Below are 14,516 nucleotides of genomic sequence, written 5' to 3'. Positions count from 1 at the left end.
CAGCACTCATACAATGAGAGACATGCTGCCACCAGGAACATCATTGAGCAGACCATCGGAGTGCTCAAGCAACAGTTCCGCTGCCTTGACCGCTTGGGAGGAGCCCTTCAGTACTCGGCTAAGCGGGTGTCCCATTTTGTCGTCGATTGCTGCATGCTGCACAACTTGGCCTTCATGAGGGTGCAGCCATTGCCACCAGGCATAGCAGCACCACCTCAGGAGGAGGAAGAGGAGGAGGAGGAGGATGAGGAGGAAGAGGAGGATGACAAGGAGGAGGAGCACGAACAGCAGTGATGGAGGAAACAGCCACTCCATCGGCCTTGTGGAAGGGCAGTCCGCGGCCGACTCATCAGACTGTGGTTCCAATGAATTTGAGGCCACTTCCCAGTTGCTCATCCAGTCCCCATCATTCCATCAATTTCTCATTCCATACCACACCCCTAAGCTGAAATGGGACACAGCACCATTTCTGCAACATTCTAATAAGAAATTTATCCAAATTCAGCAACCACATATATGCAGCAATAATATTAACTAATCACCCTTGCACAAACCCTTACTTGCCCTCTTTACAGTGCCTTTTCCTAATCTAGTGCTCTGATGTAGTGTCTCCCCAGTGGCTGCAGCAGGGCTGGTGGAAGCCTGCTGAATGTCAGTCCCAGAAACTACAGATGGCCTTGCAGGATGCCCTCGACCAGCTCTGGGCCTGGAAGGCCCAGCTGTAGACTGCACCACCTCAGCATGGGCGGCAGCAGTCTGGGCTGGCTGGATGACAGGCAGCAGCAGGGGCAATGGTGGAGTGGCAGTGGTGGGAGCAGGAATGCTGTCATCCTGAGAGAGGACAGCAGGTTCCTGCTGCAATGATACACTGCCACTCCCCCGGGGCAGCACCTCAGCATCCCCACCAACCTGCTGCATCACAGATTGCTGGACTGCTGTGACACCATAAGATTCCCAGTGGACTGTGCTGGTCCCAGCAATGATGGCAGCAGTCAGCGATTTCGTGGCATCAAGCTGAGACTGCATGAGAGCAATCTGAGACTGGATGGCATTACAGCACTAAGATGTTGCGTAGCTTATGCCTGTGCTGCAATGGATGCTGCCACATCGCCTATGACATGCGGCATAAGGTCTCGGTCCCCACGGTCTCTCAGGGAGTCCACCATCCTTTGCAGCCTGCCAAGGATTGGCTCCATGGTGTGCGCAGAGCTCTGTGCAATGTTGGAGGCAGACACTTCCACACTCCTTACCATTGCCGAGAGGCTCTTGGGCACCCTCGCCATTGCACCTATCATATCAATGTGCATGGCCATCACCCTTCCTGTGAACACCTCCCCATCGAGGTCCTCATCGGAGTCCTTTGCAGCAGAACCCATGCGCGAACTCGCCATCCAGAGAGCAGGCTCCCGAGCTACCCTTTCCCCCTGGCCTTGCTGTAGCCTGCTCGTCCCCATAGCATCACCCTGTGCAGTCCCCTCTACTAAACTTGCCTCTGAAGAACGCGTAGTGCCAGTATCTGAGGTGATGCCTGCAGGTGAGAGATGCAGCGACGCGGTGCTTTGCTCCTCCTCCTCTCCTCCTTCCTCACACTCAGTGGGAGGCTCAGGGATAGGCTGGTCATCTGGCTGCTGATTCCCTGAAAAAATAAAGGCACAACACTTCCGTTAAGGTGAGGGAAGTGGGGCAGGAAGGGAGCAAGGAATGCAGACAGTATCAGGAGCTGGAAAGTGGGAAAGGCTTGTGGTGTGAGGGGGAAGTGGGATGAGAGGAGAGGGGCTGAAGATACCGCTGTTGCCCCCAAGGAGGTTGACTTCACCAACGATCAGAGCGCCCGCCACCTGCTGCCGAATGAGTTGCAGCACTCGCTCCTCCAGGTCTGAGAGCTGCTGGAGCTGCGCATCACCACTGCCCATTCTCTGCTGCTCCCTCCTATTGTGGGCCATCTTGGCCTGCAAAAGAAACAAATGTGTGTGAGTCAGAGTCTAGCTATGTGTTTGGGAGATATGCCTGCTGTAGTTGAATAGCTGTGATTGTAGGCAAGGCATGAGATGTGAATGTGAGTTTGAGTAGGTGCAGATGCTTGGTGGGTGAGTGGTGGGGGTGTGGTAGTTTGTGCAGCGTGTACAGACTGAGGTTCAGATGGTGGTATGTAGGACCTGTTGAAGCATGTACTCACCTTGACCACCTGAGTGAGGTAGTTGAATTTCTTCCGGCACTGTGATAGGCTGTGATCGACCACACTACTGGCCGAGACGTCCTGGGACACTTCCCTCGAAATTGCCCTGAATGCCTGGGCCAATGGCCTCCTTCCAGTGTTCGGGAACAGCACTGCCCTCCTTCGCTCCATTCCCACGGCCAATGTCATAGAAACATAGACACATAGAAGATAGGAGCAGGCGTAGCCCGTTCGGTCCCTCTAGCCTGCTCCGCCATTCAATGCGATCATGGCTGATCATCCAAGTTCAGTACCCGGTCCCTGCTTTCTCCCCAGACCCCTTGATCCCTTTAGCCTTAAGAAATATATCCAACTCCTTCTTGATTATATTTAATGAATTGGCCTCTACTGCCTTCTGTGGTAGAGAATTCCACAGGTTCACCACTCTCTGGGTAAAGAAATTGCTCCTCATTTCTGTCCTAAAAGGCCTACCCCTTATCCTTAGACTGTGACCCCTGGTTCTGGATTCCCCGACCATCAGGAACATCCTCCCTGCATCTAGTCTGTCCAGTCCTGCCAGAATTTTATAAGTTTCAATGAGAACCCCTCTCATTCTTCTAAACTCCAGCGAGTACAAGCCCAATCGACGCAGTCTCTCCTCATTCATCATTCCTGCCATCCCAGGTATCAGCCTGGTGAATCTTCGCTGAACTCCTTCCATGGCAAGAATATCCTTCCTCAAATAAGGCGGCCAAAACTGCACACAATACTCAAGATGTGGTCTCACCAAGGCCCTGTACAACTGCAGCAAGACATCCTTGTTCATGTACTCAAACCCTCTCGCTATGAAGGCCAACATACCATTTGCCTTCTTAACCGCCTGCTGCACCTGCATGCTTACCTTAAGCGACTGGTGAACAAGGACACCCAGGTCTCGTTGCACTTCCCCTTCTCCCAATCTATTGCCATTCAGATAATAATCTGCCTTCCTGTTTTTGACACCAAAGTGGATAACCTCACATTTATCCACGTTATATTGCATCTGCCATGCTTCTGCCCAATCACCCAACCTGTCCAAATCATACTGGAGTTTCTCGGCATCCTCCTCACAGCACACACGCCTACCCAGCTTTGTGTCGGCTGCAAATTTTGAGATATTACTTCTAGTTCCCTTGTCTAGATCATTAATATATAGTGTGAATAGCTGGGGTCCAAGGACCAATCCCTGCGGTACCCCACTAGTCACTGCCTGCCACTCAGAAAAAGACCCGTTTACTCCAACTCTTTGTTTTCTATCTGCCAACCAGTTCTCTATCCAAGTCAATACCTTGCCCCCAATCCCATGTGCCTTAATTTTACACGCTAATCTCTTATGTGGGGCCTTATTGAAAGCCTTCTGAAAGTCCAAATACACCACATCCACTGGTTCTGCCTTATCTATTTTACTAGTTACATCCTCAAAAAATTCCAGTAGATTAGTCAAGCACGATTTACCTTTTGTAAATCCATGTTGACTTTGTCCGATCCTGTCACTGTTTACCAAGTGCTCTGCTATTACATCTTTTATAATGGACTCTAGCATTTTCCCCACTACTGATGTCAGGCTTCCCGATCCATAATTCCCCATTTTCTCTCTATCACCTTTTTTGAATAGTGGGGTAACATTAGCTACCCTCCAATCCATGGGCACTGTTCCAGATTCCATCGAATGTTGGAAGATGATCAGCAATGCATCTACTATTTCTAGGGCCACTTCCTTAAGTACCCTAGGATGTAGATTATCAGGCCCTGGGGATTTATCGACCTTCAATCCCATCAATTTCCCTAACAACATTTCCCTACAAATACTGATTTCTTTCAGTTCCTCCCTTTCATCAGACCCTATTTTCCCCGACATTTCTGGGAGGTTATTTGTGTCCTCCTTTGTGAAGACAGAACCAAAATATGTATTTAGTTGGTCTGCCATTTCTTTGTTCCCCATTATAAATTCCCCTGATTCTGACTGCAAGGGACCTACGCTTGACTTCACCAATCTTTTTCTCTTCACATATCTATAAAAGCTTTTACAGTCAGTTTTTATGTTCCCTGCAAGCTTACTCTTATATTCTATTTTCCCTTTCTTAATTAATCCCTTTGTCCTCCTTTGTTGAATCCTAAACTGCTCCCAATCCTCTGGATTATTGCTTTCTTGGCCAATTTATATGTCCTCTCCTTGGATCTTATGCTATCCCTAATTTCCCTCGTTAGCCACGGTTGAGTCACCTTTTTTGTTTTATTTTTATGCCAAACTGGGATGAACAAATTCTGTAGTTCATCCATGCGGTCTTTGAATGTTTTCCTTTGCCTATCCACCGTTAACCCTTTGAGTGACATTCCCCAATCAATCCTACCCAATTTGCACCTCAGACCATCGTAGTTTCCTTTATTTAAATTCAGGACCCTAGTCTCTGAGTCAACTACTTCATTCTCCATCTTAATGAAGTATTCGATCATATTATGATCGCTCCAACCTCGTACAACAAGATTGCTAATTAATCCTTTCTCGTTACATAATACCCAGTCTAAGATGGCCTGATCTCTGGTTGGTTCCTCGACATATTGGTCCAGGAAACCATCCCGTAAACACTCCAGGAATTCCTCCTCCACAGTATTGTTACTAATTTGTTTAGCCCAATCTATATGTAGATAAAAGTCACCCATGATGACTGCTGTGCCCTTTTTGCACACTTCTCTAATTTCCCTTTTAATGCCATCCCCAACCTCCGCATTACTGTTTGGAGGTCTATATACCACTCCCACTAACGTTTTCTGCCCCTTGGTATTTCTCAGTTCTACCCATACAGATTCCACATCATCAGAGCTAATATCCTTCCTTACAATTGTGTTAATCCCTTCTTTAACCAGTAATGCTACCCCACCTCCCTTTCCTTTTTGCCTATCTTTCCTGAATATTGAATACCCCTGGATGTTGAGTTCTCAGCCTTCGCCACCCTGGAGCCATGTTTCCGTAATCCCAATCAAATCATATTCATTTACCTCTATTTGAGCAGCTAATTCATCCACCTTTTTACGAATGCTCCTCGCATTAAGACACAAAGCCTTCAGGCTTGTTCTTTTAAAGCTCTTAGACCCATTAGAATTATTATTTACTGTGGCTATGTTTGATTTAAACTGTTGATTTCTCTGACTGTCACTCTTGTTTTTCTCCTTCCTGTCTTTTACTTTTATCCTTGTTTCCCTTTCCTCTGTTTCCCCGCTCAGGCTCCCAACCACCTGCCATTTTAGTTTAAACCCTCCCCCAGAGCACTAGCAAACACTCCCCCAGGACATCGGTCCCGGCCCTGCCAGGTGCAAACCATCCGGTTTGAACTGGTCCCACCTCCCCCAGAACCGGTTCCAATGTCCCAGGAATTTGAATCCCTCCCCCTGGCACCATTCCTCTAGCCACGTATTGAGCTGAAATATTCTTCTATTTCTACTCTGACTAGCACATGGCACTGGTAGCAATCCTGAGATTACTACCTTCGAGGTCCTATTTTTTAATTTGCCTCCTAACTCCCTATATTCAGCTTTTAGGATCTCATCCCATTTTTTATCTATATCGTTGGTACCTATATGCACCACGACAACTGACTGTTCACCCTCCCCTTCCAAGATGTTCTGCAGCCACTCTGAGATGTCCCTGACCCTTGCACCAGGGAGGCAACTCACCATCCTGGACTCTCATTTGTGGCCGCAGAAACACCTATCTATTCCCCTTACAATAGAATCCCCTATTACTGTAGCTCTACCCCACTTTTTCCTCCCATCCTGTGCAGTAGAGCCACCCCTGGTGCCAGGAAGTTGGCTGCTCCTGCCTTGCCCTGGTAAGCCATCCCCCCCATCAGTATCCAAAGCGGTATATCTGTTTGAGAGGGGGGTGGCCACAGGGGACCCCTGCACTACCTGCCTGCGCCTACTATTCTGCCTGTTGGTCACCCGTTCCCTTTCTGCCTGTGCCACCTTTACCTGTGGTGTGACCAACTGATTAAATGTGCTATTCACGACATCCTCAGCATCGCGAATGGTCCAGTATGTATCCAATCGCTGCTCCAGCACTGCAATGCGGTCTGCCAGTAGCTGCAACTGGACACACTTCCTGCACACATGATTGTCAGGGACACAGGCTGTGTCCCTGAGTTCCCACATAGCGCAGGAGGAGCATACCACAGCACCGGGCTGTCCTGCCATGACTCACCCTTTAATTAATTGCAATTAAATTAAATCAAATCAATCCCACTAATTACACTACAGTTAAATGGTATATTTAAGGGCCCTGGTTTACACCACAGAGACTTTAGAAACTATAAACCACAGAGTTAAAGTTTAAAAAAGAGAGAAATACTCACCAACCAATCACTTACCTGCTTTCTGGTGATGTCACACTTCGATTACTTTTTACTTCTCTCCTTCCCTCTGAGTTCAATGTCTCCAATGCCTCATCCGTGAAATGACGAGCTCTCTCCCTGGGAGTGGGATCAGCCATCACGATCAGGGGATTGAGTTCCTTGCAGGTCGCCTTCACAGCCAGCAATGCTGAAAATGAGGATCTGCACAATGATGCAACCTCCCCTTTAAGAGCTGGAAGGAGCCAGTGTGAAGGATCATTCCCGATTGCATAGCACCTGAAATTCATTATCGCTCTGCTGATAGCGCCCCTGGAGCGCCCTGCTTAGGTCATTATCGCTCTGCTGAGAGCACCACTGTCACGCCCTGCTTAGGTCATTATCGCTCTGCTGAGAGCACCACTGTCGCGCCCTGCTTAGGTCATTATCGCTCTGCTGATAGCACCACTGTCGCGCCCGGCTTAGGTCATTAACGCTTGATTTAGCGCTCCGGCTCTCTCCAGGAGCACTAACAGCCAATACCTCAGACTCATTAGCGCCTGGTGCTAATTTTTCACAATTTCAAAATTTAGCGTCCCAAATGGTGCTCTACCGAATTTCTCCCCCTTAAATATTTATCCAATAATATTTGGCTAACAGTAATTCATTTTACTTTGTAATCCCACTAGTGGGGTTTTGATTGAATAAATAAGAAGAAACTGAGCATTGGTAACCAGAAGACACAGATTTAAGATAATTCGCAAAAGAACCAGAGGGGAGACGAGGAGAGTTTTTTTTATGCAGCGGGTTGTTATGATCTGAAATGCACTGCCTGAAAGGGTGGTGAAAGCAGATTCAATAGCAATTTTCAAAAGGAAATCGGGTAAATACTTGAAAAGGACAGATTTGCAGGGATATTGTATAAGAGCGGAGGTGTGGCACTAATTGGACAGCTCTTTCAAAGAGCTGGCATAGGCATGATGGGTCAAATGGCCTCCTTCTGTGCTATAAGATTCTATGATTCCATACAAGTCACTTCTGTGTATAAGTAATCGAGAAGAGGAAAGATTCCAATATATATTGATCTGAGGTATTGCCAGGAATTTCCTGAAGGGGCTCTCCAGCTGTCATCACTTTCCCTACGAATGTACAAAAATGACGGACAGGAAAAAAGCAGCTGGTGCGTCGGGCCTGACCCTTCAGTCACTGTGCAACATAGCATCATGGCCTCTGTTGCCCCACCCACCAGCAGCCACGTAATCTCCTGGGAGAGGCAAAAACAAAAGAGGAAAAAAACTTTAGGGCAATTTAGGAAAAAAAAAGCCTCTGGGAAATTTCTCAATCAAATCTCTTGAAAGTCTACACATTTTTAGAGTAAAAAGACCCAGCTCTCTAAGCCTTTTGTGATAATTAAGGACTTTTAAACTAGGTATCAATCTAGTGGCTCGCCCCTGAACCTTTTCCAAGGCCTTTATATCAGCAACCGTGTAATGGATCCAAAACTGGACACAGTATTCTAGATGAGACCTGACCGTAGGTCTTATACAAAGGCAGAATAATGTTTTTTTCCTTTGTATTGGATTGTCCTGTCAATACATCTTAATACTATATTTACTTTTGCCGTAGCCTGCAGTACTTGTGGTGAACCTCAAGAGAGTCATGTATTATAACACCCTGGTTTTCTCCTGCTCAATAGTCTTAAGTTCTCAAACCGATATGGTATACAAATACTTGACATTAGCCCTACCAACATGTATAACACTACATTTATTTATATTTAATGACATCTGCCCATTCCCCCATTGCATCTAGATCTGCTTATAATCTACTTTACTCATCTAAGGTCCGAACACCTGTACAAATCTTTGTATTAACTGTGAACTTACAGACCATTCTCCTAACTCCTTCATCCAGATCATTGATAAAGATAGCGAAGAGCATCAGCCCAAACATTGATCCTTTGGGACTCCACAAGTAACCGATCCCTACACAAAACCACTAACATTAGTAAACAAATTCTGCCTATTAGAAGGCATATAAAGAGGTAGTAAGAGGAGGGGCGGGGCCAATTAGGAACCAAAAAGGAGACCATGCCTGGAGGCAGAGGGTATGGCTGAGGTATTAATGAGCACTTTGCATCTGTCTTCACCAAGGAAGAGGATGCTGTCATAGACATAGTGAAGAAGGAGGTATGGAGACTCTTGATAGGGAAAAAATTGACAAAGAAGAGGTATTAGAAAGGCTGGCTGTACTTAAAGTAGATAAATCACCAGGAGCAGATGGGATGCATCCTAGGATGTTGTGGGAATTGAGGGCAGAAATTGCAGAGGTACTGGCCATAATATTCCAATCCTCCACAGATATGGGGTGGTGCCAGAGGACTGGTGAATTGCAAATGTTACACCATTATTCAAAAAGGGTGTAAAGATAAACCCAGCAACAACAGGCCAGTCAGTTTAACCTCAGTAGTGGGTAGGCTTTTAGAAACAGTAATCAGGGACAAAATTAACAGTCACTTGGATAGATGTGAATTAATTAAGGAAAGCCAGCATGGATTTGTTAAAGGCAAATCGTGTTTAACCAACTTGATCGAGTTTTTTGGTGAAGTAACAGAGAGGGTTGATGAGGGCAATGCAGTTGACGTGATGTACATGGATTTCCAAAAGGCGTTCGACAAAGTGAAACATAATAGGCTTGCCAGCAAAGTTGAAGCCCATGGAATAAAAGAGACAGTGGCAGCATGGATACGAAAGAGTAGTGGTGAACGTTTTTTTTTCAGACTGGAGGAAGGTACACAGTGGAGTTCCCCAGGGGTCAGTTCTAGGACCACTGCTTTTCTTGATAGATATTAATGACTTGGATGTGGGTGAACAGGGCACAATTTTAAAATTTGCGGTTGATACAAAGCTTGGAAGTATAGTGAACAGTGAGGAGGCGAGTGATAGACTTCAGGAAGACATAGACAGGTTGGTGAAATGAGCGGACACGTGGCAGATGAAATTTAATGCAGAAAAGTGTGAAGTGGTACATTTTGGTAGAAAGAATGGGGAGAGGACATATAAACTAAATGATAAAATCCTAAAGTGGGTGCACGAACAGAGAGACCTGGGGGTATGTGTGCACAAATCATTGAAGGAGGCAGGGCAAGTTGAGAATGCAGTTTAAAAGGCTTACAGGATCCTGGGTTTCATAAATAGAGGTGGCAGGGTTGAGAACCAGAGGATACAGATTTAAGGTGACTGGCAAAAGAACCAAAGGTGACGTAAGAAAAAACTTTTTGCGCAGCGAATGGTTAAGATCTGGAATGCACTGCCTGAAAGGGTGGTGGAGGCAGACTCAATCTTATCTTAGCAGGGCTACGGGGAAAAGGCAGGGGAGTGGGACCAGCTGAGAGTCGGCACAGGCTCGACGAGCCGAATGGCCTTCTTCTGTTCCATGCTGTAACCATTCTATGATTCTATGATTGTCTGTGAAGTGCTGACCTATACATTTATTATGTGGCATATTTTAGTTAGGTAAGAACCTGGCAACCCTTGTACTTCTTGCTTGCTTTGTAAAATGGAAGGTTGTAGTTGCCTGTATTTAAAATACCAGTGATTTTTATGATAGATGGGAATTAGAGCTCTGCCAATAAGCAAATTCCAGCAGCCTTGTACGAGTTGATATGTTTAATTGTGCTCAGTGGGTTTGCTTTTTTGATTGCATAGCTGATTAAGAGGTCCTTCAACCTAAATTAACTTTCCCAGGTGGAGTTGAAAAACCTATGCAACTTGATAAGGTTCTGTAACCCAAGTAGAAATGTTTTATGCTGTCTAAAATCTCTCTTTACATAAAGCAGCATTTCATCAGCTACAATCCACTCTACACAACATCATGCTATAACGGACATCTGAACACTGCGATCTTGTTATAACAAGCCTTTTGTCTACCCTCTAGAGAACTGAACCAGAGAGCGAATTACTCAGATACGAATGCCGCCAACATCATGGTGATGGGTGGAAAAAAAATCCTACACATTCCACCTTTCCATTCTAAAGTTATGAAATTACCAAAATGTCAAAGAGCTGATACTTTGTGAATTGAAACATGTATCAAATGACTTAATGAACTGCAAGTTAATAGCAACCATTATGTGTTAATTTGTGAGGGAAATTACCTTAGAATTGTATTCATGTCACAGATGTAACTTACCTGTAAATGCAAGTAACAAACATAAATCCGTGCTGTTTTCACAAATTTCTGACAATCTCTGGTGAGGTCTGAAATGGCTAGCTAGCTGCATTTGTTCTGATTGTCTGTTGGTGAGTCAATGATATTGCAATAATCTTGGATAACCTGAGCAACAGAAATGATTTAGCTGTCAATGAGAAATCATTGTAAATATGATGGGTTAGTACTTTCTGCTTTGGTAAAGAAGATAGAAACATACATTTTTAAAATGTAATTTGTACCAAGAGATACTCACAGACCTTTTTACCTGTTGAAAAACTAGTAGTGAAATTACTCTGCCAGCAGTTAATTTGTCAATCCCTTTTAACTAGGGTCCTTTATCTAAAATACAGCTTTATTTTGACAGAAATATCTGCAAACTAATGATGAAGTGTACCATTTGTATTTTGGTACCAAAGTATAACATGTAGGTCTAGAAATTCATAAGACCCGAAAATGGGCAGTGGCACCACGGGGCAAGATTTGGTCATGCCTGTTTAAAAATCGCAGGCAACACTTTATTTTGATGCTGCCTGCTGATTTGAATGATTTCAGCACAGAGCCAAGCGATGAACGTGCTGCTTCAGGCTGTGCACTCAGCAGGAGGCCCAATGTCGCGTCCCTGGAGCGAGGCTGAATTTTCTTAAAGTAAGGCTGTCATGTTAGAAAGCAGTCTCAAGCCCTTAAAGGTGAACTGCCTTATGAAAAAAAAGTTAAAAAATCATTCAAAAATAGGCAATCTCTAGCCCTTAAAGCTCAACTACTTTCTGGAAAAAAAATTAAATATCATTCCAAACTAAGGAATCTTCAGCTCTTAAAGCTGAACTGCATTCTGCACGTAAAAAATGGTAAAAATGCTTCAGCACTAACACAAATGGCTCAACAGGCCAGGGAAGGGCACCCAGGGTGTCGCACACAGCACTCCAGCTTTGTGCAGTGGTCAACACTGGAAGAGAGGTCCTCTATCCATATCCCAATTTCAGATACCCAAGTATCCAGCCTGCCCAGGCAGTGGTTGACCAAGAAGAGGGAGAGGAGAGTGAAGAAGAAGAAGAAGAAGAAGAAACACCGTCACTCAATTTCACATTCCCAGCTACAACTCCTTGAGGTTGTCCTACAAGGTCATCTGCAGTGTCCCCCACTGAAAGTGAGCAGCCTTCCACCAGCCATACTGGAATTTTTTGAGGATGTAACTGGTAAAATAGATAAGGGAGAACCAGTGGATGTGGTGTATTTGGACTTTCAAAAGGCTTTCAATAAGGTCCCGCATAAGAGATTAGCGTGTAAAGTTAAGGCACATGTGATTGGGGGCAAGGTATTGACTTAGATAGAGAACTGGCTGGCAGACAGAAAGCAAAGAGTTGGAATAAAAGGCTCTTTTTCTGAGTGGCAGGCAGTGACTAGTGGGGTACCGCAAGGATCGGTCCTTGGGCCCCATCTATTCACAATATATATTAATGATCTGGACGAGGGAACTAGATGTAATATCTCCAAGTTTGCAGATGACACAAAGCTGGGTGGGCGTGTGTGCTGTGAGGAGGATGCCGAGAAACTTCAGTATGATTTGGACAGGTTGGGTGATTGGGCAGAAGCATGGCAGATGCAATATAACATGGATAAATGTGAGGTTATCCACTTTGGTGTCAAAAACAAGAAGGCAGATTATTATCTGAATGGCAATAGATTGGGAGAAGGGGAAGTGCAACGAGACCTGGGTGTCCTTGTGCACCAGTCGCTGAAGGTAAGCATGCAGGTGCAGCAGGCGGTTAAGATGGCAAATGGTATGTTGGCCTTCATAACGAGAGGGTTTGAGTACAGGAACAAGGATGTCTTGCTGCAGTTGTACAGGGCGTTGGTGAGGCCACACCTTGAGTATTGTGTGCAGTTTTGGTCGCCTTATCTGAGGAAGGATGTTCTTGCCATGGAAGGAGCGCAGCGAAGATTCACCAGGCTGATACCTGGGATGGCAGGAATGATGTATGAGGAGAGATTGGGTCGATTGGGCTTGTACTCGCTGGAGTTTAGAAGAATGAGAGGGGATCTCATTGAAACTTATAAAATTTTAACAGGACTAGACAAACTAGATGCAGGAAAGATGTTCCTGATGGTAGGGGAGTCCAGAACCAGGGGTCACAGTCTAAGGATAAGGGGTAAGCCATTTAGGACAGAGATGAGGAGGAATTTGTTCACCCAGAGAGTGGTGAACCTGTGGAATTCTCTACCACAGAAGGCAGTAAAGGCCAATTCATTAAATATATTCAAGAAGGAGTTGGATATATTTCTTAAGGCTAAAGGGATCAAGGGATCAAGGGATATGGGGAGAAAGCAGGGACAGGGTGCTGAATTTGGATGATCAGCCATGATCACATTGGATGGCGGAGCAGCCTTGAGGGGCCGAATGGCCTACTCCTGCTCCTATCTTCTATGTTTCTATGCTGCAGCTACTGGGGTAGCACTGTGTGGCATCACTCAGGTAGGCAAAGGCACACAGAAGACAGTCACTAAGGGAATGCACAAGGATGATTAGTTGATCTTTTGATGTAATATTGGATGCATATAAGGATAAAGTTGGATTGGAACGTTTGCTTTATGATAGCTTTTATTTCAGCATTGTAGCCAAGAGGAGGCTATGATGGTCAGTAACAGAGGGAAGGTAAGGACAAATGTTGAAAGGGGAATTGGGGATGTGTTCCCTGGTACTGCAGGCAGATAATTCGATCCCGATATCTCAGCCAGTAAGGGGCTGCCTGGGTTGATTGCTTCCTTCCACTTCCTCCTCTTCTGCATCTTCCTTTTCTGTTTCTTCCTCTTCCCTCTGCAAGCAGCTTGTCCCCTTTGCTGTCTCTGCTTCATCTCCATGTGATGTTGCAGCCCAAGGGAGACTGCAACTAGAGCCCAAGGACTGTGAGTAAGTGGTCTTCTCAGGGGCCTTCCTTTAACATCCAAAGCCTTGCAAGCATCCTGCAGCACTCCCTGCATTCTTTAAAAACTTTTTAATGCATTGCACCAAGCCACTATTTCAATAAAATATTAAAATTTCCAAAAGTTGAAATTGAAACTTATCTGAAAGATGTGTGTGTCCCTTCAAGAAGTGCTGTCAGTGTTTCTGTACAACTGCTGCATGCACGGTCTTCTGTGCCTGGTTAGGAGTGGGTGTTATAGCATGCGGCGATGTCCAAAATGGTAGTCGTGCGTCAAATCAGTCGTTGCTCGCTGATTGACGTCACAATCTGCACATTTACATTGGAGAGGCAAGCGCAGGCAATGGCAGCGTTGCCGGCCTCTCCAAAATGGCGACGACCATGTCCCGCACCAGAAGCGGGCAGAAGCAATGTGGCTGGCATTTTTTCAAGAAAACCGGCATTAATGGCCAGCGCTACTATGAGGAATTTCACGGCCATAGAACCATAAAATCATGACCCAAATAGCTGTATAAATCAGAACATCCCAAAGTGTTGATCTTCTTACTACACAGCAGCATATACAGTACTTTTCTTCTGGATATTTATATTTATCAGAGATTGTCACATTGTACTGCTATGTGATCACATAGTTAAATGCTAATGCTCCCTTAATTCCAGTTGACTCCTACTTATGTCAAAAGTGACAAGTATTCATGAGTTACCTTAGGCTGCAGTTTGTACTACAGCTACTCTCTGAGACACACATTTGTATGGAGCAAGGCTCAGCTGACGGATCCAAGTATTGTTTGCACTGACTTCAGTGACAATGGAACTTGGTGCATGTGACTTTGGACAAGTGCAAAGCCTCACACCATGTGTAGCTTG

Source organism: Somniosus microcephalus, chromosome 10, assembly GCF_052327205.1.
Source record: "Somniosus microcephalus isolate GS21.2 chromosome 10, FLI_Smic_1.0, whole genome shotgun sequence".
NCBI lineage: Eukaryota > Metazoa > Chordata > Chondrichthyes > Squaliformes > Somniosidae > Somniosus > Somniosus microcephalus.
This window is presented reverse-complemented; position numbering follows the sequence as displayed.